We start from the raw sequence: 26,896 nt of genomic DNA, 5'->3' as shown, positions 1-26,896 counted from the left end.
TAAAAAGTAAAGTGGCACCATGTTAACTGCATAAAAAGGAAACTGGGACCATTTTAACTGCATAAAAAGTAAACTTGGAAAATTTCAACTACATAGAAGTAACCTGGGACCATTTTAACTACATAGAAGTAAACTGGGACCATTTCAACTGTATAAAAAGTAAACTGGGACCATTTTAACTGCATAAAAGTAAACCGGGACCATTTTAACTACATAGAAGTAAGCTGGGACCATTTTAACTACATAGAAGTAAACTGGGACCGTTTTAACTGCATGAAAAGTAAACTGGGACTATTTTAACTACATGTAAACTGGGACCGTTTTAACTTCGTAAAAAGAAAACTGGAACAGTTTTAACTGCATGATAAGTAAACTTTGACCATTTTAACTACATAGAAGTAAACTGGGAATATTTCAAATACATAGAAGTAAACTGGGAACATTTTAACTGCATAAAAAGTAACATTGGACCATTTTAACTATATAGAAGTAAACTGGGACCATTTTAACTACATAAAAGTAAACTGGGACCATTTTAACTTCATAAAAAGGAAACTGGGACCATTTTAACTACATAAAAAGTAAAACTGGGACCATTTTAACTACATAGATGTAAAAAGGGGAGCATTTTAACTTCATAAAAAGAAATCTGGGACCATTTTAACTATATAGAAGTAAACTGGGACCATTTTAACTACATAAAAGTAAACTGGGACCATTTCAACTGTATAAAAATTAAACTGGGACCATGTTAACTGCATGAAAAGTAAACTGGGACCATTTTAACTGCATAAAAGTAAACTGGGACCATTTTAACTACATAGAAGTAACCTGGTACCATTTTGACTACATAGAAGTAAAGCGGGGCCAATTTAACTACATAGAAGTAAACTGCGACCATTTTAACTGAATAAAAAGTAAAATGGGACCAATTTAACTGCTTAACATGTAAATATGGGACCATATTAACTGCACAGAAGTAAACATGGGACCATTTTAACTGTATAAAAAGCAATCTGGGACCATTTTAACTTCATTAAAAGTAAACAGGGACCATTTTAATTGCATGAAAATTAAACTGGGACCATTTTACTGCATGAAAAGTAAACTTTGACCATTTTAACTGCATGAAAAGGAAACTGGGACCATTGTAACGACATAGAAGTGAACTGGGACCATTTTAACTTCATAAAAAGGAAACTGGGACCATTTTAACTACATAAAAAGTAAAACTGGGACCATTTTAACTACATAGATGTAAAAAGGGGAGCATTTTAACTTCATAAAAAGAAATCTGGGACCGTTTTAACTGCATGATAAGTAAACTTTGACCATTTTAACTACATAGAAGTGAACTGGGACCAGTTCAACTGTATAAAAGTAAACTGGGACCATGTTAACTGCATTAAAAGAAAACGGGGGTCCGTGTTAACTGCATGAAAAGTAAACTGGGACCATTTTAACTGCATGAAAAGTAAACTTTGACCATTTTAACTACATAAAAGAACACTGGGACCATTTAAACTGCGTAAATAGTAAACTGTGACCATTTCAACTGCATGAAAAGTAAACTGGGACAATTCTAACTGCATAAATAGTAAACTGGGACCATTTTTAACTGCATGAAAAGTAAACTTTGACCATTTTAACTACATAGAAGTAAACTGGGACCATTTTAACTTCATAAAAAGGAAACTGGGACCATTTTTACTTAATAAAAAGTGAACTTGGACCGTTTTAACTGCATAGAAGTAAACTGAGATAATTTCAACTGTATAAAAAGTAAACTGGCACCATGTTAACTGCATAAAAAGGAAACTGGGACCATTTTAACTGCATAAAAAGTAAACTTGGAAAATTTCAACTACATAGAAGTAACCTGGGACCATTTTAACTACATAGAAGTAAACTGGGACCATTTCAACTGTATAAAAAGTAAACTGGGACCATTTTAACTGCATAAAAGTAAACCGGGACCATTTTAACTACATAGAAGTAAACTGGGACCATTTTAACTACATAGAAGTAAACTGGGACCGTTTTAACTGCATGAAAAGTAAACTGGGACTATTTTAACTACATGTAAACTGGGACCGTTTTAACTTCGTAAAAAGAAAACTGGAACAGTTTTAACTGCATGATAAGTAAACTTTGACCATTTTAACTACATAGAAGTAAACTGGGAATATTTCAAATACATAGAAGTAAACTGGGAACATTTTAACTGCATAAAAAGTAAAACTGGGACCATTTTAACTACATAAAAAGTAAAACTGGGACCATTTTAACTACATAAAAAGTAAAACTGGGACCATTTTAACTACATAGATGTAAAAAGGGGAGCATTTTAACTTCATAAAAAGAAATCTGGGACCGTTTTAACTGCATGATAAGTAAACTTTGACCATTTTAACTACATAGAAGTGAACTGGGACCATTTCAACTGTATAAAAGTAAACTGGGACCATGTTAACTGCATTAAAAGAAAACGGGGGTCCGTGTTAACTGCATGAAAAGTAAACTGGGACCATTTTAACTGCATGAAAAGTAAACTTTGACCATTTTAACTACATAAAAGAACACTGGGACCATTTAAACTGCGTAAATAGTAAACTGTGACCATTTCAACTGCATGAAAAGTAAACTGGGACAATTCTAACTGCATAAATAGTAAACTGGGACCATTTTTAACTGCATGAAAAGTAAACTTTGACCATTTTAACTACATAGAAGTAAACTGGGACCATTTTAACTTCATAAAAAGGAAACTGGGACCATTTTTACTTAATAAAAAGTGAACTTGGACCGTTTTAACTGCATAGAAGTAAACTGAGATAATTTCAACTGTATAAAAAGTAAACTGGCACCATGTTAACTGCATAAAAAGGAAACTGGGACCATTTTAACTGCATAAAAAGTAAACTTGGAAAATTTCAACTACATAGAAGTAACCTGGGACCATTTTAACTACATAGAAGTAAACTGGGACCATTTCAACTGTATAAAAAGTAAACTGGGACCATTTTAACTGCATAAAAGTAAACCGGGACCATTTTAACTACATAGAAGTAAACTGGGACCATTTTAACTACATAGAAGTAAACTGGGACCGTTTTAACTGCATGAAAAGTAAACTGGGACTATTTTAACTACATGTAAACTGGGACCGTTTTAACTTCGTAAAAAGAAAACTGGAACAGTTTTAACTGCATGATAAGTAAACTTTGACCATTTTAACTACATAGAAGTAAACTGGGAATATTTCAAATACATAGAAGTAAACTGGGAACATTTTAACTGCATAAAAAGTAACATTGGACCATTTTAACTATATAGAAGTAAACTGGGACCATTTTAACTACATAAAAGTAAACTGGGACCATTTTAACTTCATAAAAAGGAAACTGGGACCATTTTAACTACATAAAAAGTAAACTGGGACCGTTTTAACTGCATGAAAAGTAAACTGGGACTATTTTAACTACATGTAAACTGGGACCGTTTTAACTTCGTAAAAAGAAAACTGGAACAGTTTTAACTGCATGATAAGTAAACTTTGACCATTTTAACTACATAGAAGTAAACTGGGAATATTTCAAATACATAGAAGTAAACTGGGAACATTTTAACTGCATAAAAAGTAACATTGGACCATTTTAACTACATAGAAGTAAACTGGGACCATTTTAACTACATAGAAGTAAACTGGGAACATTTTAACTGCATAAAAAGTAACATTGGACCATTTTAACTATATAGAAGTAAACTGGGACCATTTTAACTACATAAAAGTAAACTGGGACCATTTCAACTGTATAAAAATTAAACTGGGACCATGTTAACTGCATGAAAAGTAAACTGGGACCATTTTAACTGCATAAAAGTAAACTGGGACCATTTTAACTACATAGAAGTAACCTGGTACCATTTTGACTACATAGAAGTAAAGCGGGGCCAATTTAACTACATAGAAGTAAACTGCAACCATTTTAACTGAATAAAAAGTAAAATGGGACCAATTTAACTGCTTAACATGTAAATATGGGACCATATTAACTGCACAGAAGTAAACATGGGACCATTTTAACTGTATAAAAAGCAATCTGGGACCATTTTAACTTCATTAAAAGTAAACAGGGACCATTTTAATTGCATGAAAATTAAACTGGGACCATTTTACTGCATGAAAAGTAAACTTTGACCATTTTAACTGCATGAAAAGGAAACTGGGACCATTGTAACGACATAGAAGTGAACTGGGACCATTTTAACTTCATAAAAAGGAAACTGGGACCATTTTAACTACATAAAAAGTAAAACTGGGACCATTTTAACTATATAGATGTAAAAAGGGGAGCATTTTAACTTCATAAAAAGAAATCTGGGACCGTTTTAACTGCATGATAAGTAAACTTTGACCATTTTAACTACATAGAAGTGAACTGGGACCATTTCAACTGTATAAAAGTAAACTGGGACCATGTTAACTGCATTAAAAGAAAACGGGGGTCCGTGTTAACTGCATGAAAAGTAAACTGGGACCATTTTAACTGCATGAAAAGTAAACTTTGACCATTTTAACTACATAAAAGAACACTGGGACCATTTAAACTGCGTAAATAGTAAACTGTGACCATTTCAACTGCATGAAAAGTAAACTGGGACAATTCTAACTGCATAAATAGTAAACTGGGACCATTTTTAACTGCATGAAAAGTAAACTTTGACGATTTTAACTACATAGAAGTAAACTGGGACCATTTTAACTTCATAAAATGGAAACTGGGACCATTTTTACTTAATAAAAAGTGAACTTGGACCGTTTTAACTGCATAGAAGTAAACTGAGATAATTTCAACTGTATAAAAAGTAAACTGGCACCATGTTAACTGCATAAAAAGGAAACTGGGACCATTTTAACTGCATAAAAAGTAAACTTGGAAAATTTCAACTACATAGAAGTAACCTGGGACCATTTTAACTACATAGAAGTAAACTGGGACCATTTCAACTGTATAAAAAGTAAACTGGGACCATTTTAACTGCATGAAAAGTAAACTGGGACCATTTTAACTGCATAAAAGTAAACCGGGACCATTTTAACTACATAGAAGTAAACTGGGACCATTTTAACTACATAGAAGTAAACTGGGACCATTTCAACTGTATAAAAAGTAAACTGGGACCATTTTAACTGCATGAAAAGTAAACTGGGACCATTTTAACTGCATAAAAGTAAACCGGGACCATTTTAACTACATAGAAGTAAACTGGGACCATTTTAACTACATAGAAGTAAACTGGGACCGTTTTAACTGCATGAAAAGTAAACTGGGACTATTTTAACTACATGTAAACTGGGACCGTTTTAACTTCGTAAAAAGAAAACTGGAACAGTTTTAACTGCATGATAAGTAAACTTTGACCATTTTAACTACATAGAAGTAAACTGGGAATATTTCAAATACATAGAAGTAAACTGGGAACATTTTAACTGCATAAAAAGTAACATTGGACCATTTTAACTACATAGAAGTAAACTGGGACCATTTTAACTACATAGAAGTAAACTGGGAACATTTTAACTGCATAAAAAGTAACATTGGACCATTTTAACTATATAGAAGTAAACTGGGACCATTTTAACTACATAAAAGTAAACTGGGACCATTTCAACTGTATAAAAATTAAACTGGGACCATGTTAACTGCATGAAAAGTAAACTGGGACCATTTTAACTGCATAAAAGTAAACTGGGACCATTTTAACTACATAGAAGTAAACTGGGAATATTTCAAATACATAGAAGTAAACTGGGAACATTTTAACTGCATAAAAAGTAACATTGGACCATTTTAACTATATAGAAGTAAACTGGGACCATTTTAACTACATAAAAGTAAACTGGGACCATTTTAACTGCATAAAAAGTAAACTGGGACCATTTTAACTGCATGAAAAGGAAACTGGGACCATTGTAACGACATAGAAGTGAACTGGGACCATTTTAACTTCATAAAAAGGAAACTGGGACCGTTTTAACGGCATAGAAGTAAACTGGGACCATTTTAACGACATAGAAGTAATTTGGGACCATTTTATCCACGTAGAAGTAAACTGGGACCATTTAAACTACATAGAAGTAAACTGGGAATATTTCAAATACATAGAAGTAAACTGGGACCATTTTAACTGCATAAAAAGTAAACTGGGACCATTTTAACTACATAAAAGTAAACTGGGACCATTTTAACTGCATAAAAAGTAAACTGGGACCATTTTAACTACATAAAAGTAAACTGGGACCATTTTAACTGCATAAAAAGTAAACTGGGACCATTTTAACTGCATGAAAAGGAAACTGGGACCATTTTAACGACATAGAAGTTAACTGGGACCATTTTAACTTCATAAAAAGGAAACTGGGACCGTTTTCACTGCATGAAAAGTAAACTGGGACCGTTTTTAATGCATGAAAAGTAAACTGGAACCATTTTACCTACATAGAAGTAAATTGGTACCATTGTAACTACACAGAAGTAAACTGGGGTCAATTTAACTACATAGAAGTAAACTGGGACCATTTTAACTACATAGTAGTGAACCGGGAAAATTTTAACTGCATTAAAGGAAACTGGGACCATTTTAACTGAATGAAAAGTAAACTGGGACCATTTTTACTACATAGAAGTAAACTGGGACCGTTTTGACTGCATGAAAAGTACACTGGGGCCATTTTAACTGCATAGAAGCAAACTGGGACCATTTCAACTGTATAAAGAGTAAACTGGGACCATGTTAACTGCATAAAAAGTAAACTTTGACCATTTTAACTACATAGAAATAACTTGGGTCCGTTTTAACTACATAGAAGTAACCTGGGACTATTTTAACTACATAAAAAGTAAAATGGGACCATTTTAACTTCATAGATGTTAAAAAGGGGAGCATTTTAACTACATAAAAAGTAAATTTGGAAAATTTGAACTACATAGAAGTAACCTGGGACCATTTTAACTACATAGAAGTAAACTGGGACCGTTTTAACTACATAGAAGTAAACTGGGACCATTTTAACTACATAGAAGATAACTGGGACCGTTTTAACTGCATGAAAAGTAAACTGGGACCATTTTAACTACATAGAAGTGAACTGGGACCATGTTAACTGCATAAAAAGGAAATTGGGACCATTCTTACTTAATGAAAAGAAAACTGGAACCATTTTACCTACATAGAAGTAAACTGGGGTCAATTTAACTGCATAAAAAGGAAAATGGGACTATTTTAACTACATAGATGTAAACTAGGAGCATTTTAACTACATAAAAAGTAAACTTGGACCATTTTAACTACATAGAAGTAAACTGGGACTGTTTTGACTGCATGAAAAGTAAACTGGGACCATTTTAACTGCATAAAAAGTAAACTGGGACCCTTTTAACTTCATTAAAAGAAAACTGGGACCGTTTTAACTGCATAGAAGTAAACTGAGACAATTTCAACTGTATAAAAAGTAAACTGGGACCATGTTAACTGCATAAAAAGTAAACTTTGACCATTTTAACCACATAGAAATAACTTGGGTCCGTTTTAACTACATAGAAGTAACCTGGGACCATTTTAACTGCATGAAAAGTAAACCAGAACCATTTTAACTCCATAGAAGTTAACCAGGGACTATTTTAACTACATAGAAGTAAACTGGGACCATTTTAACTGCATAAAAAGTACACTGGGGCCATTTTAACTGCATAGAAGCAAACTGGGACCATTTCAACTGTATAAAGAGTAAACTGGGACCATGTTAACTGCATAAAAATTAAAATGGGACCATTTTAACTACATAGATGTAAAAAGGGGAGCATTTTAACTACATAAAAAGTAAACTTGGAAAATTTGAATTACATAGAAGTAACCTGGGACCATTTTAACTACATAGAAGTAAACTGGGACCATTTCAACTGTATAAAAATTAAACTGGGACCATGTTAACTGCATGAAAAGTAAACTGGGACCATTTTAACTGCATAAAAGTAAACTGGGACCATTTTAACTACATAGAAGTAACCTGGGACCATTTTGACTACATAGAAGTAAAGCCGGGCCAATTTAACTACATAGAAGTAAACTGCGACCATTTTAACTGAATAAAAAGTAAAATGGGACCAATTTAACTGCTTAACATGTAAATATGGGACCATATTAACTGCACAGAAGTAAACATGGGACCATTTTAACTGTATAAAAAGCAATCTGGGACCATTTTAACTTCATTAAAAGTAAACAGGGACCATTTTAATTGCATGAAAATTAAACTGGGACCATTTTACTGCATGAAAAGTAAACTTTGACCATTTTAACTGCATGAAAAGGAAACTGGGACCATTGTAACGACATAGAAGTGAACTGGGACCATTTTACCTTCATAAAAAGGAAACTGGGACCATTTTAACTACATAAAAAGTAAAACTGGGACCATTTTAACTACATAGATGTAAAAAGGGGAGCATTTTAACTTCATAAAAAGAAATCTGGGACCGTTTTAACTGCATGATAAGTAAACTTTGACCATTTTAACTACATAAAAGTAAACTGGGACCATTTTAACTGCATAAAAAGTAAACTGGGACCATTTTAACTGCATGACAAGGAAACTGGGACCATTTTAACGACATAGAAGTGAACTGGGACCATTTTAACTTCATAAAAAGGAAACTGGGACCGTTTTAACGGCATAGAAGTAAACTGGGACCATTTTAACGACATATAAGTAAACTGGGACCATTTTATCCACATAGAAGTAAACTGGGACCATTTTAACTACATAGAAGTAAAGCGGGGCCAATTTAACTACATAGAAGTAAACTGCGACCATTTTAACTGAATAAAAAGTAAAATGGGACCACTTTAACTGCTTAACATGTAAACATGGGACCATATTAACTGCACAGAAGTAAACATGGGACCATATTAACTGTATAAAAAGTAAACTGGGACCATTTTAACTTCATTAAAAGTAAACAGGGACCATTTTAACTGCATGGAAACTAAACTGGGACAGTTTTCACTGCATGAAAAGTAAACTGGGACCGTTTTTAATGCATGAAAAGTAAACTGGAACCATTTTACCTACATAGAAGTAAATTGGTACCATTGTAACTACACAGAAGTAAACTGGGGTCAATTTAACTACATAGAAGTAAACTGGGACCATTTTAACTACATAGTAGTGAACCGGGAAAATTTTAACTGCATTAAAGGAAACTGGGACCATTTTAACTGAATGAAAAGTGAACTGGGACCATTTTAACTACATAGTAGTGAACCGGGAAAATTTTAACTGCATTAAAGGAAACTGGGACCATTTTAACTGCATGAAAAGGAAACTGGGACCATTTTAACGACATTGAAGTGAACTGGGACCATTTTAACTTCATAAAAAGGAAACTGGGACAGTTTTAACGGCATAGAAGTAAACTGGGACCATTTTAACGACATATAAGTAAACTGGGACCATTTCATCCACATAGAAGTAAACTGGGACCATTTTAACTACATAGAAGTAAAGCGGGGCCAATTTAACTACATAGAAGTAAACTGCGACCATTTTAACTGAATAAAAAGTAAAATGGGACCACTTTAACTGCTTAACATGTAAACATGGGACCATATTAACTGCACAGAAGTAAACATGGGACCATATTAACTGTATAAAAAGTAAACTGGGACCATTTTAACTTCATTAAAAGTAAACAGGGACCATTTTAACTGCATGGAAACTAAACTGGGACAGTTTTCACTGCATGAAAAGTAAACTGGGACCGTTTTTAATGCATGAAAAGTAAACTGGAACCATTTTACCTACATAGAAGTAAATTGGTACCATTGTAACTACACAGAAGTAAACTGGGGTCAATTTAACTACATAGAAGTAAACTGGGACCATTTTAACTACATAGTAGTGAACCGGGAAAATTTTAACTGCATTAAAGGAAACTGGGACCATTTTAACTGAATGAAAAGTGAACTGGGACCATTTTAACGACATAGAAGTAAACTGGGACCATTTTTACTACATAGAAGTAAACTGGGACCGTTTTGACTGCATGAAAAGTACACTGGGGCCATTTTAACTGCATAGAAGCAAACTGGGACCATTTCAACTGTATAAAGAGTAAACTGGGACCATGTTAACTGCATAAAAAGTAAACTTTGACCATTTTAACTACATAGAAATAACTTGGGTCCGTTTTAACTACATAGAAGTAACCTGGGACCATTTTAACTACATAAAAAGTAAAATGGGACCATTTTAACTTCATAGATGTTAAAAAGGGGAGCATTTTAACTACATAAAAAGTAAATTTGGAAAATTTGAACTACATAGAAGTAACCTGGGACCATTTTAACTACATAGAAGTAAACTGGGACCATTTTAACTACATAGAAGTAAACTGGGACCATTTTAACTACATAGAAGATAACTGGGACCGTTTTAACTGCATGAAAAGTAAACTGGGACCATTTTAACTACATAGAAGTGAACTGGGACCATGTTAACTGCATAAAAAGGAAATTGGGACCATTCTTACTTAATGAAAAGAAAACTGGAACCATTTTACCTACATAGAAGTAAACTGGGGTCAATTTAACTGCATAAAAAGGAAAATGGGAATATTTTAACTACATAGATGTAAACTAGGAGCATTTTAACTACATAAAAAGTAAACTTGGACCATTTTAACTACATAGAAGTAAACTGGGACTGTTTTGACTGCATGAAAAGTAAACTGGGACCATTTTAACTGCATAAAAAGTAAACTGGGACCCTTTTAACTTCATTAAAAGAAAACTGGGACCGTTTTAACTGCATAGAAGTAAACTGAGACAATTTCAACTGTATAAAAAGTAAACTGGGACCATGTTAACTGCATAAAAAGTAAACTTTGACCATTTTAACTACATAGAAATAACTTGGGTCCGTTTTAACTACATAGAAGTAACCTGGGACCATTTTAACTGCATGAAAAGTAAACCAGAACCATTTTAACTCCATAGAAGTTAACCAGGGACTATTTTAACTACATAGAAGTAAACTGGGACCATTTTAACTGCATAAAAAGTACACTGGGGCCATTTTAACTGCATAGAAGCAAACTGGGACCATTTCAACTGTATAAAGAGTAAACTGGGACCATGTTAACTGCATAAAAATTAAAATGGGACCATTTTAACTACATAGATGTAAAAAGGGGAGCATTTTAACTACATAAAAAGTAAACTTGGAAAATTTGAATTACATAGAAGTAACCTGGGACCATTTTAACTACATAGAAGTAAACTGGGACCATTTCAACTGTATAAAAATTAAACTGGGACCATGTTAACTGCATGAAAAGTAAACTGGGACCATTTTAACTGCATAAAAGTAAACTGGGACCATTTTAACTACATAGAAGTAACCTGGGACCATTTTGACTACATAGAAGTAAAGCCGGGCCAATTTAACTACATAGAAGTAAACTGCGACCATTTTAACTGAATAAAAAGTAAAATGGGACCAATTTAACTGCTTAACATGTAAATATGGGACCATATTAACTGCACAGAAGTAAACATGGGACCATTTTAACTGTATAAAAAGCAATCTGGGACCATTTTAACTTCATTAAAAGTAAACAGGGACCATTTTAATTGCATGAAAATTAAACTGGGACCATTTTACTGCATGAAAAGTAAACTTTGACCATTTTAACTGCATGAAAAGGAAACTGGGACCATTGTAACGACATAGAAGTGAACTGGGACCATTTTAACTTCATAAAAAGGAAACTGGGACCATTTTAACTACATAAAAAGTAAAACTGGGACCATTTTAACTACATAGATGTAAAAAGGGGAGCATTTTAACTTCATAAAAAGAAATCTGGGACCGTTTTAACTGCATGATAAGTAAACTTTGACCATTTTAACTACATAGAAGTGAACTGGGACCATTTCAACTGTATAAAAGTCAACTGGGACAATGTTAACTGCATTAAAAGAAAACGGGGGTCCGTGTTAACTGCATGAAAAGTAAACTGGGACCATTTTAACTGCATGAAAAGTAAACTTTGACCATTTTAACTACATAAAAGAACACTGGGACCATTTAAACTGCGTAAATAGTAAACTGTGACCATTTCAACTGCATGAAAAGTAAACTGGGACAATTCTAACTGCATAAATAGTAAACTGGGACCATTTTTAACTGCATGAAAAGTAAACTTTGACCATTTTAACTACATAGAAGTAAACTGGGACCATTTTAACTTGATAAAAAGGAAACTGGGACCATTTTTACTTAATAAAAAGTGAACTTGGACCGTTTTAACTGCATAGAAGTAAACTGAGATAATTTCAACTGTATAAAAAGTAAACTGGCACCATGTTAACTGCATAAAAAGGAAACTGGGACCATTTTAACTGCATAAAAAGTAAACTTGGAAAGTTTCAACTACATAGAAGTAACCTGGGACCATTTTAACTACATAGAAGTAAACTGGGACCATTTCAACTGTATAAAAAGTAAACTGGGACCATTTTAACTGCATAAAAGTAAACCGGGACCATTTTAACTACATAGAAGTAAACTGGGACCATTTTAACTACATAGAAGTAAACTGGGACCGTTTTAACTGCATGAAAAGTAAACTGGGACTATTTTAACTACATGTAAACTGGGACCGTTTTAACTTCGTAAAAAGAAAACTGGAACAGTTTTAACTGCATGATAAGTAAACTTTGACCATTTTAACTACATAGAAGTAAACGGAATATTTCAAATACATAGAAGTAAACTGGGAACATTTTAACTGCATAAAAAGTAACATTGGACCATTTTAACTATATAGAAGTAAACTGGGACCATTTTAACTACATAAAAGTAAACTGGGACCATTTTAACTGCATAAAAAGGAAACTGGGACCATTTTAACTGCATGAAAAGGAAACTGGGACCATTGTAACGACATAGAAGTGAACTGGGACCATTTTAACTTCATAAAAAGGAAACTGGGACCGTTTTAACGGCATAGAAGTAAACTGGGACCATTTTAACGACATAGAAGTAAACTGGGACCATTTTATCCACATAGAAGTAAACTGGGACCATTTAAACTACATAGAAGTAAACTGGGAATATTTCAAATACATAGAAGTAAACTGGGAACATTTTAACTGCATAAAAAGTAACATTGGACCATTTTAACTATATAGAAGTAAACTGGGACCATTTTAACTGCATAAAAAGTAATCTGGGACCATTTTAACTGCATGAAAAGGAAACTGGGACCATTTTAACGACATAGAAGTGAACTGGGACCATTTTAACTACATAGAAGTAAACTGGGACCATTTCAACTGTATAAAAAGTAAACTGGGACCATTTTAACTGCATAAAAGTAAACCGGGACCATTTTAACTACATAGAAGTAAACTGGGACCATTTTAACTACATAGAAGTAAACTGGGACCGTTTTAACTGCATGAAAAGTAAACTGGGACTATTTTAACTACATGTAAACTGGGACCGTTTTAACTTCGTAAAAAGAAAACTGGAACAGTTTTAACTGCATGATAAGTAAACTTTGACCATTTTAACTACATAGAAGTAAACGGAATATTTCAAATACATAGAAGTAAACTGGGAACATTTTAACTGCATAAAAAGTAACATTGGACCATTTTAACTATATAGAAGTAAACTGGGACCATTTTAACTACATAAAAGTAAACTGGGACCATTTTAACTGCATAAAAAGGAAACTGGGACCATTTTAACTGCATGAAAAGGAAACTGGGACCATTGTAACGACATAGAAGTGAACTGGGACCATTTTAACTTCATAAAAAGGAAACTGGGACCGTTTTAACGGCATAGAAGTAAACTGGGACCATTTTAACGACATAGAAGTAAACTGGGACCATTTTATCCACATAGAAGTAAACTGGGACCATTTAAACTACATAGAAGTAAACTGGGAATATTTCAAATACATAGAAGTAAACTGGGAACATTTTAACTGCATAAAAAGTAACATTGGACCATTTTAACTATATAGAAGTAAACTGGGACCATTTTAACTGCATAAAAAGTAATCTGGGACCATTTTAACTGCATGAAAAGGAAACTGGGACCATTTTAACGACATAGAAGTGAACTGGGACCATTTTAACTTCATAAAAAGGAAACTGGGACCGTTTTAACGGCATAGAAGTAAACTGGGACCATTTTAACGACATATAAGTAAACTGGGACCATTTTATCCACATAGAAGTAAACTGGGACCATTTTAACTACATAGAAGTAAAGCGGGGCCAATTTAACTACATAGAAGTAAACTGCGACCATTTTAACTGAATAAAAAGTAAAATGGGACCACTTTAACTGCTTAACATGTAAACATGGGACCATATTAACTGCACAGAAGTAAACATGGGACCATATTAACTGTATAAAAAGTAAACTGGGACCATTTTAACTTCATTAAAAGTAAACAGGGACCATTTTAACTGCATGGAAACTAAACTGGGACCGTTTTCACTGCATGAAAAGTAAACTGGGACCGTTTTTAATGCATGAAAAGTAAACTGGAACCATTTTACCTACATAGAAGTAAATTGGTACCATTGTAACTACACAGAAGTAAACTGGGGTCAATTTAACTACATAGAAGTAAACTGGGACCATTTTAACTACATAGTAGTGAACCGGGAAAATTTTAACTGCATTAAAGGAAACTGGGACCATTTTAACTGAATGAAAAGTGAACTGGGACCATTTTAACGACATAGAAGTGAACTGGGACCATTTTAACTTCATAAAAAGGAAACTGGGACCGTTTTAACGGCATAGAAGTAAACTGGGACCATTTTAACGACATAGAAGTAAACTGGGACCATTTTATCCACATAGAAGTAAACTGGGACCATTTAAACTACATAGAAGTAAACTGGGAATATTTCAAATACATAGAAGTAAACTGGGAACATTTTAACTGCATAAAAAGTAACATTGGACCATTTTAACTATATAGAAGTAAACTGGGACCATTTTAACTACATAAAAGTAAACTGGGACCATTTTAACTGCATAAAAAGTAAACTGGGACCATTTTAACTGCATGAAAAGGAAACTGGGACCATTTTAACGACATAGAAGTGAACTGGGACCATTTTAACTTCATAAAAAGGAAACTGGGACCGTTTTAACGGCATAGAAGTAAACTGGGACCATTTTAACGACATATAAGTAAACTGGGACCATTTTATCCACATAGAAGTAAACTGGGACCATTTTAACTACATAGAAGTAAAGCGGGGCCAATTTAACTACATAGAAGTAAACTGCGACCATTTTAACTGAATAAAAAGTAAAATGGGACCACTTTAACTGCTTAACATGTAAACATGGGACCATATTAACTGCACAGAAGTAAACATGGGACCATATTAACTGTATAAAAAGTAAACTGGGACCATTTTAACTTCATTAAAAGTAAACAGGGACCATTTTAACTGCATGGAAACTAAACTGGGACAGTTTTCACTGCATGAAAAGTAAACTGGGACCGTTTTTAATGCATGAAAAGTAAACTGGAACCATTTTACCTACATAGAAGTAAATTGGTACCATTGTAACTACACAGAAGTAAACTGGGGTCAATTTAACTACATAGAAGTAAACTGGGACCATTTTAACTACATAGTAGTGAACCGGGAAAATTTTAACTGCATTAAAGGAAACTGGGACCATTTTAACTGAATGAAAAGTGAACTGGGACCATTTTAACGACATAGAAGTAAACTGGGACCATTTAAACTACATAGAAGTAAACTGGGAATATTTCAAATACATAGAAGTAAACTGGGACCATTTTAACTGCATAAAAAGTAAAACTGGGACCATTTTAACTACATAGATGTAAAAAGGGGAGCTTTTTAACTGCATAAAAAGTAACATGGGACCATTTTAACTACATAGAAGTAAACTGTGACCGTTTTAACTGCATGAAAAGTAAACTGGGGCCATTTTTACTACATAGAAGCAAACTGGGACCATTTCAACTGTATAAAGAGTAAACTGGGACCATGTTAACTGCATAAAAAGTAAACTTTGACCATTTTAACTACATAGAAATAACTTGGGTCCGTTTTAACTACATAGAAGTAACCTGGGACCATTTTAACTACATAAAAAGTAAAATGGGACCATTTTAACTACATAGATGTTAAAAAGGGGAGCATTTTAACTACATAAAAAGTAAATTTGGAAAATTTGAACTACATAGAAGTAACCTGGGACCATTTTAACTACATAGAAGTAAACTGGGACCATTTCAACTGCATATAAAGGAAACTTTGACCATGTTAACTGCAGGAAAAGTAAACTGGGACCATTTTAACTGCATAAAAGTAAACTGGGACCATTTTAAATTCATAAAAAGAAAATGGAGACCGTTTTAACGGCATGAAAAGTAAACTTGGACCATTTTAACTACATAGAAGTAAACTGGGACCATTTTGACTACATAGAAGTAAAGCGGGGCCAATTTAACTACATAGAAGTAAACTGCGACCATTAACTGCTTAACATGTAAATATGGGACCATATTAACTGCACAGAAGTAAACATGGGACCATTTTAACTGTATAAAAAGTAATCTGGGACCATTTTAACTTCATTAAAAGTAAACAGGGACCATTTTAACTGCATGGAAACTAAACTGGGACCATTTTAACTGCATGAAAAGTAAACTGGAACCATTTTAACTACATAGAAGTCAACTGGGACCGTTTTAACTTTATAAAAGTAAACTGGGACTATTTTAACTTCATTAAAAGAAAACGGGGGCCGTGTTAACTGCATGAACAGTAAACTTGGACCATTTTAACTACATAGAAGTAAACTGGGACCATTTTAACTACATAGAAGTAAAACTGGGACCATTTTAACTACATAGAAGATAACTGGGACCGTTTTAACTACATAGAAGTGAACTGGGACCATGTTAACTGCATAAATAGTAAACTGGGACCCTTTTAACTTCATTAAAAGAAAACTGGGACCGTTTTAACTGCATAGAAGTAAACTGAGACAATTTCAACTGTATAAAAAGTAAACTGGGACCATGTTAACTGCATAAAAAGTAAACTGGGACCCTTTTAACTTCATTAAAAGAAAACTGGGACCGTTTTAACTGCATAGAAGTAAACTGAGACAATTTCAACTGTATAAAAAGTAAACTGGGACCATGTTAACTGCATAAAAAGGAAACTGGGACAATTTTAACTTAATGAAAAGAAAACTGGGACCATTTTAACTGCATAGAAGTAAACTGAGACAATTTCAACTGTATAAAAAGTAAACTGGGACCATGTTAACTGCATAAAAAGGAAACTGGGACCATTTTAACTACATAAAAAGTAAATATGGAAAATTTCAACTACATAGACGTAAACTGGGACCATTTTAACTACATAGAAGTAAACTGGGACCATTTCAACTGTATAAAAAGTAAACTGGGACCATGTTAACTGCATAAAAAGTAAACTTTGACCATTTTAACTACATAGAAATAACTTGGGTCCGTTTTAACTACATAGAAGTAACCTGGGACCATTTTATCTGCATGAAAAGTAAACCAGGACCATTTTAACTCCATAGAAGTTAACCAGGGACTATTTTAACTACATAGAAGTAAACCAGGACCATTTTAACTCCATAGAAGTTAACCAGGGACTATTTTAACTACATAGAAGTAAACTGGGACCATTTTAACTGCACAAAAAGTAAACTTGGACCATTTTAACTACATAGAAGTAAACTGGGACCATTTTAACTGCATAGAAGCAAACTGGGACCATTTCAACTGTATAAAGAGTAAACTGGGACCATGTTAACTGCATAAAAAGTAAACTTTGACCATTTTAACTACATAGAAATAACTTGGGTCCGTTTTAACTACATAGAAGTAACCTGGGACCATTTTAACTGCATAAAAAGTAAAATGGGACCATTTTAACTACATAGATGTAAAAAGGGGACCATGTTAACTGCATAAAAAGGAAACTGGGACCATTTTAACTACATAGATGTAAAAAGGGGACCATGTTAAATGCATAAAAAGGAAACTTTGACCATTTTAACTGCATAAAAAGTAAACTTGGAACATTTTATCTACATAGAAGTAAAGCGGGGCCAATTTAACTACATAAAAGTAAATTGCGACCATTTTATCTGAATAAAAAGTAAAATGGGACCATTTTAACTGCACAGAAGTAAACATGGGACCATTTCAACTGTATAAAGAAGAAACTGGGACCATGTTAACTGCATAAAAAGTAAACTTTGACCATTTTAACTACATAGAAATAACTTGGGTCCGTTTTAACTACATTGAAGTAAACTGGGGTCAATTTAACTACATAGAAGTAACCTGGGACCATTTTAACTACATAGTAGTGAACCGGGAAAATTTTAACTGCATTAAAGGAAACTGGGACCATTTTAACTGAATGAAAAGTGAACTGGGACCATTTTAACGACATAGAAGTAAACTGGGACCATTTCAACTGTATAAAAAGTAAACTGGGACCATGTTAACTGCATGAAAAGTAAACTGGGACCATTTTAACTGCATAAAAGTAAACTGGGACCATTTTAACTTCATAAAGAGAAAGCTGGGACCATTTTATCCACATAGAAGTAATCTGGGACCATTTTAATTACATAGAAGTAAAGCGGGGCCAATTTAACTACATAAAAGTAAACTGCGACCATTTTAACTGAATAAAAAGTAAAATGGGACCAATTTAACTGCTTAACATGTTGTGGGTGAGGGGCTAGTAGGATCCAAAGAGCGGACACTGTCTGAGTACAGAGAGAGGTTTATTTATTTCCCACAGATTCCTGTGAATTCTTCCAGCGGAACTTTCAGAGACTGGCAGACTGGCGAGCATCAGGAGGCAGGCAGGCAGGGGAGCAAGCGAACGAGCAGGCAGGCAGGCTTTCTCTGGCAGGAGGAAGACAGGACAGGTTACAAATCAAGGTCAAGCACAAGCAACGTAAGCTGAGGCCGAGAGCTGTTTTACCGCAGGGCAATCAACAATCTGGCGCTGGATAGCAGGCAGAGCTGGTCTTAAATAGGTGGTGGTTGATTGCTGAAATGTGGATCAGCTGTGCCTCCAGTTCCCAGCTGACCACGCCCACCAGGGAACAGGAATCACCACATAACATGTAAACATGGGACCATATTAACTGCACAGAAGTAAACATGGGACCATTTTAACTGCATAGAAGTAATCTGGGACCGTTTTGACTGCATGAAAAGTAAACTGGGACCATTTTAACTGCATAGAAGCAAACTGGGACCATTTCAACTGTATAAAGAGTAAACTGGGACCATGTTAACTGCATAAAAAGTCAACTTTGACCATTTTAACTACATAGAAATAACTTGGGTCCGTTTTAACTACATAGAAGTAACCTGGGACCATTTTAACTGCATAAAAAGTAAACTTGGACACTTTCAACTACAAAGAAGTAAACTTTGACCATTTTAACTACATAGAAGTAAACTGTGACCATTTTAACGACATAGAAGTAAACTGTGACCATTTTAACTGCATATAAAGTAATCTGGGACCATGTTAACTGCATAGAAAGGAAACTGGGATCATTTTAACTGCATAAAACGTAAACTTGGACCATTTTAAATACATAGAAGTAAACTGGGACCGTTTTGACTGCATGAAAAGTAAACTGGAACCATGTTAACTGCATAAAAAGTAAACTGGGACTCTTTTAACTTCATTAAAAGAAAACTGGGACCGTTTTAACTGCATAGAAGTAAACTGAGACAATTTCAACTGTATAAAAAGTAAACTGGGACCATGTTAACTGCATAAAAAGGAAACTGGGACAATTTTAACTTAATGAAAAGAAAACTGGGACCATTTTAACTGCATAGAAGTAAACTGAGACAATTTCAACTGTATAAAAAGTAAACTGGGACCATGTTAACTGCATAAAAAGGAAACTGGGACCATTTTAACTACATAAAAAGTAAATATGGAAAATTTCAACTACATAGACGTAAACTGGGACCATTTTAACTACATAGAAGTAAACTGGGACCATTTCAACTGTATAAAAAGTAAACTGGGACCATGTTAACTGCATAAAAAGTAAACTTTGACCATTTTAACTACATAGAAATAACTTGGGTCCGTTTTAACTACATAGAAGTAACCTGGGACCATTTTATCTGCATGAAAAGTAAACCAGGACCATTTTAACTCCATAGAAGTTAACCAGGGACTATTTTAACTACATAGAAGTAAACCAGGACCATTTTAACTCCATAGAAGTTAACCAGGGACTATTTTAACTACATAGAAGTAAACTGGGACCATTTTAACTGCACAAAAAGTAAACTTGGACCATTTTAACTACATAGAAGTAAACTGGGACCATTTTAACTGCATAGAAGCAAACTGGGACCATTTCAACTGTATAAAGAGTAAACTGGGACCATGTTAACTGCATAAAAAGTAAACTTTGACCATTTTAACTACATAGAAATAACTTGGGTCCGTTTTAACTACATAGAAGTAACCTGGGACCATTTTAACTGCATAAAAAGTAAAATGGGACCATTTTAACTACATAGATGTAAAAAGGGGACCATGTTAACTGCATAAAAAGGAAACTGGGACCATTTTAACTACATAGATGTAAAAAGGGGACCATGTTAAATGCATAAAAAGGAAACTTTGACCATTTTAACTGCATAAAAAGTAAACTTGGAACATTTTATCTACATAGAAGTAAAGCGGGGCCAATTTAACTACATAAAAGTAAATTGCGACCATTTTATCTGAATAAAAAGTAAAATGGGACCAATTTAACTGCTTAACATGTAAACATGGGACCATTTTAACTGCACAGAAGTAAACATGGGACCATTTCAACTGTATAAAGAAGAAACTGGGACCATGTTAACTGCATAAAAAGTAAACTTTGACCATTTTAACTACATAGAAATAACTTGGGTCCGTTTTAACTACATTGAAGTAAACTGGGGTCAATTTAACTACATAGAAGTAACCTGGGACCATTTTAACTACATAGTAGTGAACCGGGAAAATTTTAACTGCATTAAAGGAAACTGGGACCATTTTAACTGAATGAAAAGTGAACTGGGACCATTTTAACGACATAGAAGTAAACTGGGACCATTTCAACTGTATAAAAAGTAAACTGGGACCATGTTAACTGCATGAAAAGTAAACTGGGACCATTTTAACTGCATAAAAGTAAACTGGGACCATTTTAACTTCATAAAGAGAAAGCTGGGACCATTTTATCCACATAGAAGTAATCTGGGACCATTTTAATTACATAGAAGTAAAGCGGGGCCAATTTAACTACATAAAAGTAAACTGCGACCATTTTAACTGAATAAAAAGTAAAATGGGACCAATTTAACTGCTTAACATGTTGTGGGTGAGGGGCTAGTAGGATCCAAAGAGCGGACACTGTCTGAGTACAGAGAGAGGTTTATTTATTTCCCACAGATTCCTGTGAATTCTTCCAGCGGAACTTTCAGAGACTGGCAGACTGGCGAGCATCAGGAGGCAGGCAGGCAGGGGAGCAAGCGAACGAGCAGGCAGGCAGGCTTTCTCTGGCAGGAGGAAGACAGGACAGGTTACAAATCAAGGTCAAGCACAAGCAACGTAAGCTGAGGCCGAGAGCTGTTTTACCGCAGGGCAATCAACAATCTGGCGCTGGATAGCAGGCAGAGCTGGTCTTAAATAGGTGGTGGTTGATTGCTGAAATGTGGATCAGCTGTGCCTCCAGTTCCCAGCTGACCACGCCCACCAGGGAACAGGAATCACCACATAACATGTAAACATGGGACCATATTAACTGCACAGAAGTAAACATGGGACCATTTTAACTGCATAGAAGTAATCTGGGACCGTTTTGACTGCATGAAAAGTAAACTGGGACCATTTTAACTGCATAGAAGCAAACTGGGACCATTTCAACTGTATAAAGAGTAAACTGGGACCATGTTAACTGCATAAAAAGTCAACTTTGACCATTTTAACTACATAGAAATAACTTGGGTCCGTTTTAACTACATAGAAGTAACCTGGGACCATTTTAACTGCATAAAAAGTAAACTTGGACACTTTCAACTACAAAGAAGTAAACTTTGACCATTTTAACTACATAGAAGTAAACTGTGACCATTTTAACGACATAGAAGTAAACTGTGACCATTTTAACTGCATATAAAGTAATCTGGGACCATGTTAACTGCATAGAAAGGAAACTGGGATCATTTTAACTGCATAAAACGTAAACTTGGACCATTTTAAATACATAGAAGTAAACTGGGACCGTTTTGACTGCATGAAAAGTAAACTGGAACCATGTTAACTGCATAAAAAGTAAGCCTTGACCATTTTAACTACATAGAAATAACTTGGGTCCATTTTAACTACATAGAAGTAACCTGGGACCATTTTAACTGCATAAAAAGTAAAATGGGACCATTTTAACTACATAGATGTAAAAAGGGGACCATGTTAACTGCATAAAAAGGAAACTGGGACCATTTTAACTGCATAGAAGTAAACTGGGACCGTTTTGACTGCATAGAAGTAAACTGGGACCATTTTAACTGCATATAAAGTAATCTGGGACCATGTTAACTGCATAGAAAGGAAACTGGGATCATTTTAACTGCATAAAACGTAAACTTGGACCATTTTAAATACATAGAAGTAAACTGGGACCGTTTTGACTGCATGAAAAGTAAACTGGAACCATGTTAACTGCATAAAAAGTAAGCCTTGACCATTTTAACTACATAGAAATAACTTGGGTCCATTTTAACTACATAGAAGTAACCTGGGACCATTTTAACTGCATAAAAAGTAAAATGGGACCATTTTAACTACATAGATGTAAAAAGGGGACCATGTTAACTGCATAAAAAGGAAACTGGGACCATTTTAACTGCATAGAAGTAAACTGGGACCGTTTTGACTGCATAGAAGTAAACTGGGACCATTTTAACTACATAGAAGTAAAGCGGGGCCAATTTAACTAAATAAAAGTAAATTGCGACTATTTTATCTGAATAAAAAGTAAAATGGGACCAATTTAACTGCTTAACATGTAAACATGGGACCATTTTAACTGCACAGAAGTAAACATGGGACCATTTTAACTGCATAAAAAGTAAACTGGGACCATTTTAACTTCATTAAAAGTAAACAGGAACCGTTTTAACTGCATGGAAAGTAAACTGGGACCATTTTAACTGCATGAAAAGTAACCTGGGACAATTTTAACTGCATGAAAAGCAAACTGGAACCATTTTACCTACATAGAAGTAAACTGTGACCGTTTTGACTGCATGAAAAGTAAACTGGGACCATTTTAACTGCATAGAAGCAAACTGGGACCATTTCAACTGTATAAAGATAAAACTGGGACTGTGTTAACTGCATAAAAAGTAAACTTTGACAATTTGAACTACATAGAAATAACTTGGGTCCGTTTTAACTACATTGAAGTAAACTGGGACCATTTTAACTTCATAAAAAGAAAGCTGGGACCGTTTTAACGGCATAGAAGTAACCCGGGACCATTTTATCCACATAGAAGTAAACTGGGACCATTTTAACTACATAGAAGTAAAGCGGGGCCAATTTAACTACATAAAAGTAAACTGCGACCAATTTAACTGAATAAAAAGTAAAATGGGGCCAATTTACCTGCATAGAAGTAATCTGGGACCATTTTGACTGCATGAAAAGTAAACTGGGACCATTTTAACTGCATAAAAGTAAACCGGGACCATTTTAACTACAAGGAAGTAAACTTTGACCATTTTAACTACATAGAAATAACTTGGGTCCGTTTTAACTACATAGAAGTAAACTGGGACCGTTTTGACTGCATGAAAAGTAAACTGGAACCATGTTAACTGCATAAAAAGTAAGCCTTGACCATTTTAACTACATAGAAATAACTTGGGTCCGTTTTAACTACATAGAAGTATTTGGGACCATTTTAACTGCATAAAAAGTAAAATGGGACCATTTTAACTACATAGATGTAAAAAGGGGACCATGTTAACTGCATAAAAAGGAAACTGGGACCATTTTAACTGCATAGAAGTAAACTGGGACCGTTTTAACTGCATAAAAAGTAAACTTGGACAATTTCAACTACAAAGAATTAAACTTTGACCATTTTAACTACATAGAAGTAAACTGTGACCATTTTAACTGCATATAAAGTAATCTGTGACCATGTTAACTGCATAGAAAGGAAACTGGGATCATTTTAACTGCATAAAAGTAAAGCGGGGCCAATTTAAATACATAAAAGTAAACTGCGACCATTTTAACTGAATAAAAAGTAAAATGGGACCATTTTAACTACATAGATGTAAAAAGGGGAGCATTTTAACTTCATAAAAAGAAAACTGGGACCATTTTAACTGCATGATAAGTAAACTTTGACCATTTTAACTACATAGAAGTCAACTGGGACCGTTTTAACTTCATTAAAAGAAAACGGGGACCATGTTAACTGCATAAAAAGTAAACTTTGACGATTTGAACTACATAGAAATAACTTGGGTCCGTTTTAACTACATTGTAGTAAACTGGGACAATTTTAACTACATAGAAGTAAACTGGGACCATTTCAACTGAATAAAAAGTAAACTGGGACCATTTTAACTGCATAAAAGTAAACTGGGACCATTTTAACTTCATAAAAAGAAAGCTGGGACCGTTTTAACGGCATAGAAGTAACCCGGGACCATTTTAACTTCATAAAAAGAAAAATTGGAGCATTTTAAATGCATAAAAAGTAAACTGGGACCATTTTAATTGCATATAAAGGAAACTGGGATCATTTTAACTGCATGAAAATTAAACTGGGACCATTTTAACTGCATAGAAGCAAACTGGGACCATTTCAACTTTATAAAGAGTAAACTGGGACCATGTTAACTGCATAAAAAGTAAACTTTGACCATTTTAACTACATCAATATAACTTGGGTCCGTTTTAACTACATAGAAGTAACCTGGGACCATTTCAACTTTATAAAGAGTAAACTGGGACCATGTTAACTGCATAAAAAGTAAACTTTGACCATTTTAACTACATCAATATAACTTGGGTCCGTTTTAACTACATAGAAGTAACCTGGGACCGTTTTGACTGCATGAAAAGTAAACTGGGACCATGTTAACTGCATAAAAAGTAAGCCTTGACCATTTTAACTACATAGAAGTAAACTGGGACCATTTTAACTGCATAAAAAGTAAAATGGGACCATTTTAACTACATAGATGTAAAAAGGGGACCATGTTAACTGCATAAAAAGGTAACTGGGACCATTTTAACTACATAGATGTAAAAAGGGGACCATGTTAACTGCATAAAAAGGAAACTGGGACCATTTTAACTGCATAAAAAGTAAATTTGGTCCATTTTATCTACATAGAAATAAACTGGGACCGTTTTGACTTCATAGAAGTAAACTGGGACCATTTTAACTACATAGAAGTAAAGCGGGGCCAATTTAACTACATAAAAGTAAACTGCGACCATTTTAACTGAATAAAAAGTAAAATGGGACCATTTTAACTACATAGATGTAAAAAGGGGAGCATTTTAACTTCATAAGAAGAAAACTGGGACCGTTTTAACTGCATGATAAGTAAACTTTGACCATTTTAACTACATAGAAGTCAACTGGAACCATTTTAACTGTATAAAAGTAAACTGGGACCGTTTTAACTTCATTCAAAGAAAACGGGGACCATGTTAACTACATAAAAAGTAAACTTTGACCATTTGAACTACATAGAAATAACTTGGGTCCGTTTTAACTACATTGAAGTAAACTGGGACCGTTTTAACTTCATAAAAAGAAAGCTGGGACCGTTTTAACGGCATAGAAGTAACCCGGGACCATTTTATCCACATAGAAGTAAACTGGGACCATTTTAACTACATAGAAGTAAAGCGGGGCCAATTTAACTACATAAAAGTAAACTGCGACCATTTTAACTGAATAAAAAGTAAAATGGGACCAATTTAACTGTTTAACATGTAAACATGGGACCATATTAACTGCACAGAAGTAAACATGGGACCATTTTAACTGCATAAAAAGGAAACTGGGACCATTTTAACTGCATAAAAAGTAAACTTGGACAATTTCAACGACATTGAAGTAAACTGGGACCATTTTAAATACATAGAAGTAAACTGGGACCATTTCAACTGTATAAAAAGTAATCTGGGACCATGATAACTGCATGAAAAGTAAACTGGGACCGTTTTAACAGCGTAGAAGTAATTCGGGACCATTTTAACTACATAGCAGTAAAGCGGGGCCAATTTAACTACATAAAAGTAAACTGTGACCATTTTAACTGAATAAAAAGTAAAATGGGACCAATTTAACTGTTTAACATGTAAACATGGGACCATATTAACTGCACAGAAGTAAAAATGGGACCATTTTAACTGCATAAAAAGTAAACTGGGATCATTTTAACTTCATTAAAAGTAAACAGGGACCGTTTTAACTGCATGGAAGGTAAACTGGGACCATTTTAACTGCATGAAAAGTAACCTGGGACCATTTTAATTGCATATAAAGGAAACTGGGATCATTTTAACTGCATGAAAATTAAACTGGGACCATTTTAACTGCATAGAAGCAAACTGGGACCATTTCAACTTTATAAAGAGTAAACTGGGACCATGTTAACTGCATAAAAAGTAAACTTTGACCATT

General features: G+C 34.1%; 1 protein-coding gene across 1 annotated transcript in view; it reads right to left on the bottom strand.

Annotated features, from left to right (window-relative positions):
- The window catches only part of LOC306755428 (uncharacterized protein), a gene marked incomplete at its 3' end in the record, with an annotated part of 155,255 nt that overhangs the window by 53,390 nt on the left and 74,969 nt on the right, over positions 1–26,896 (bottom strand). The gene's annotated exons all lie outside the window — the stretch shown is intronic.

The sequence above is a fragment of the Telmatherina bonti genome, assembly GCF_933228915.1.
Source record: "Telmatherina bonti genome assembly, chromosome: 4".
Taxonomy (NCBI): Eukaryota; Metazoa; Chordata; class Actinopteri; order Atheriniformes; family Telmatherinidae; genus Telmatherina; species Telmatherina bonti.
This window is presented reverse-complemented; position numbering and strand designations above follow the sequence as displayed.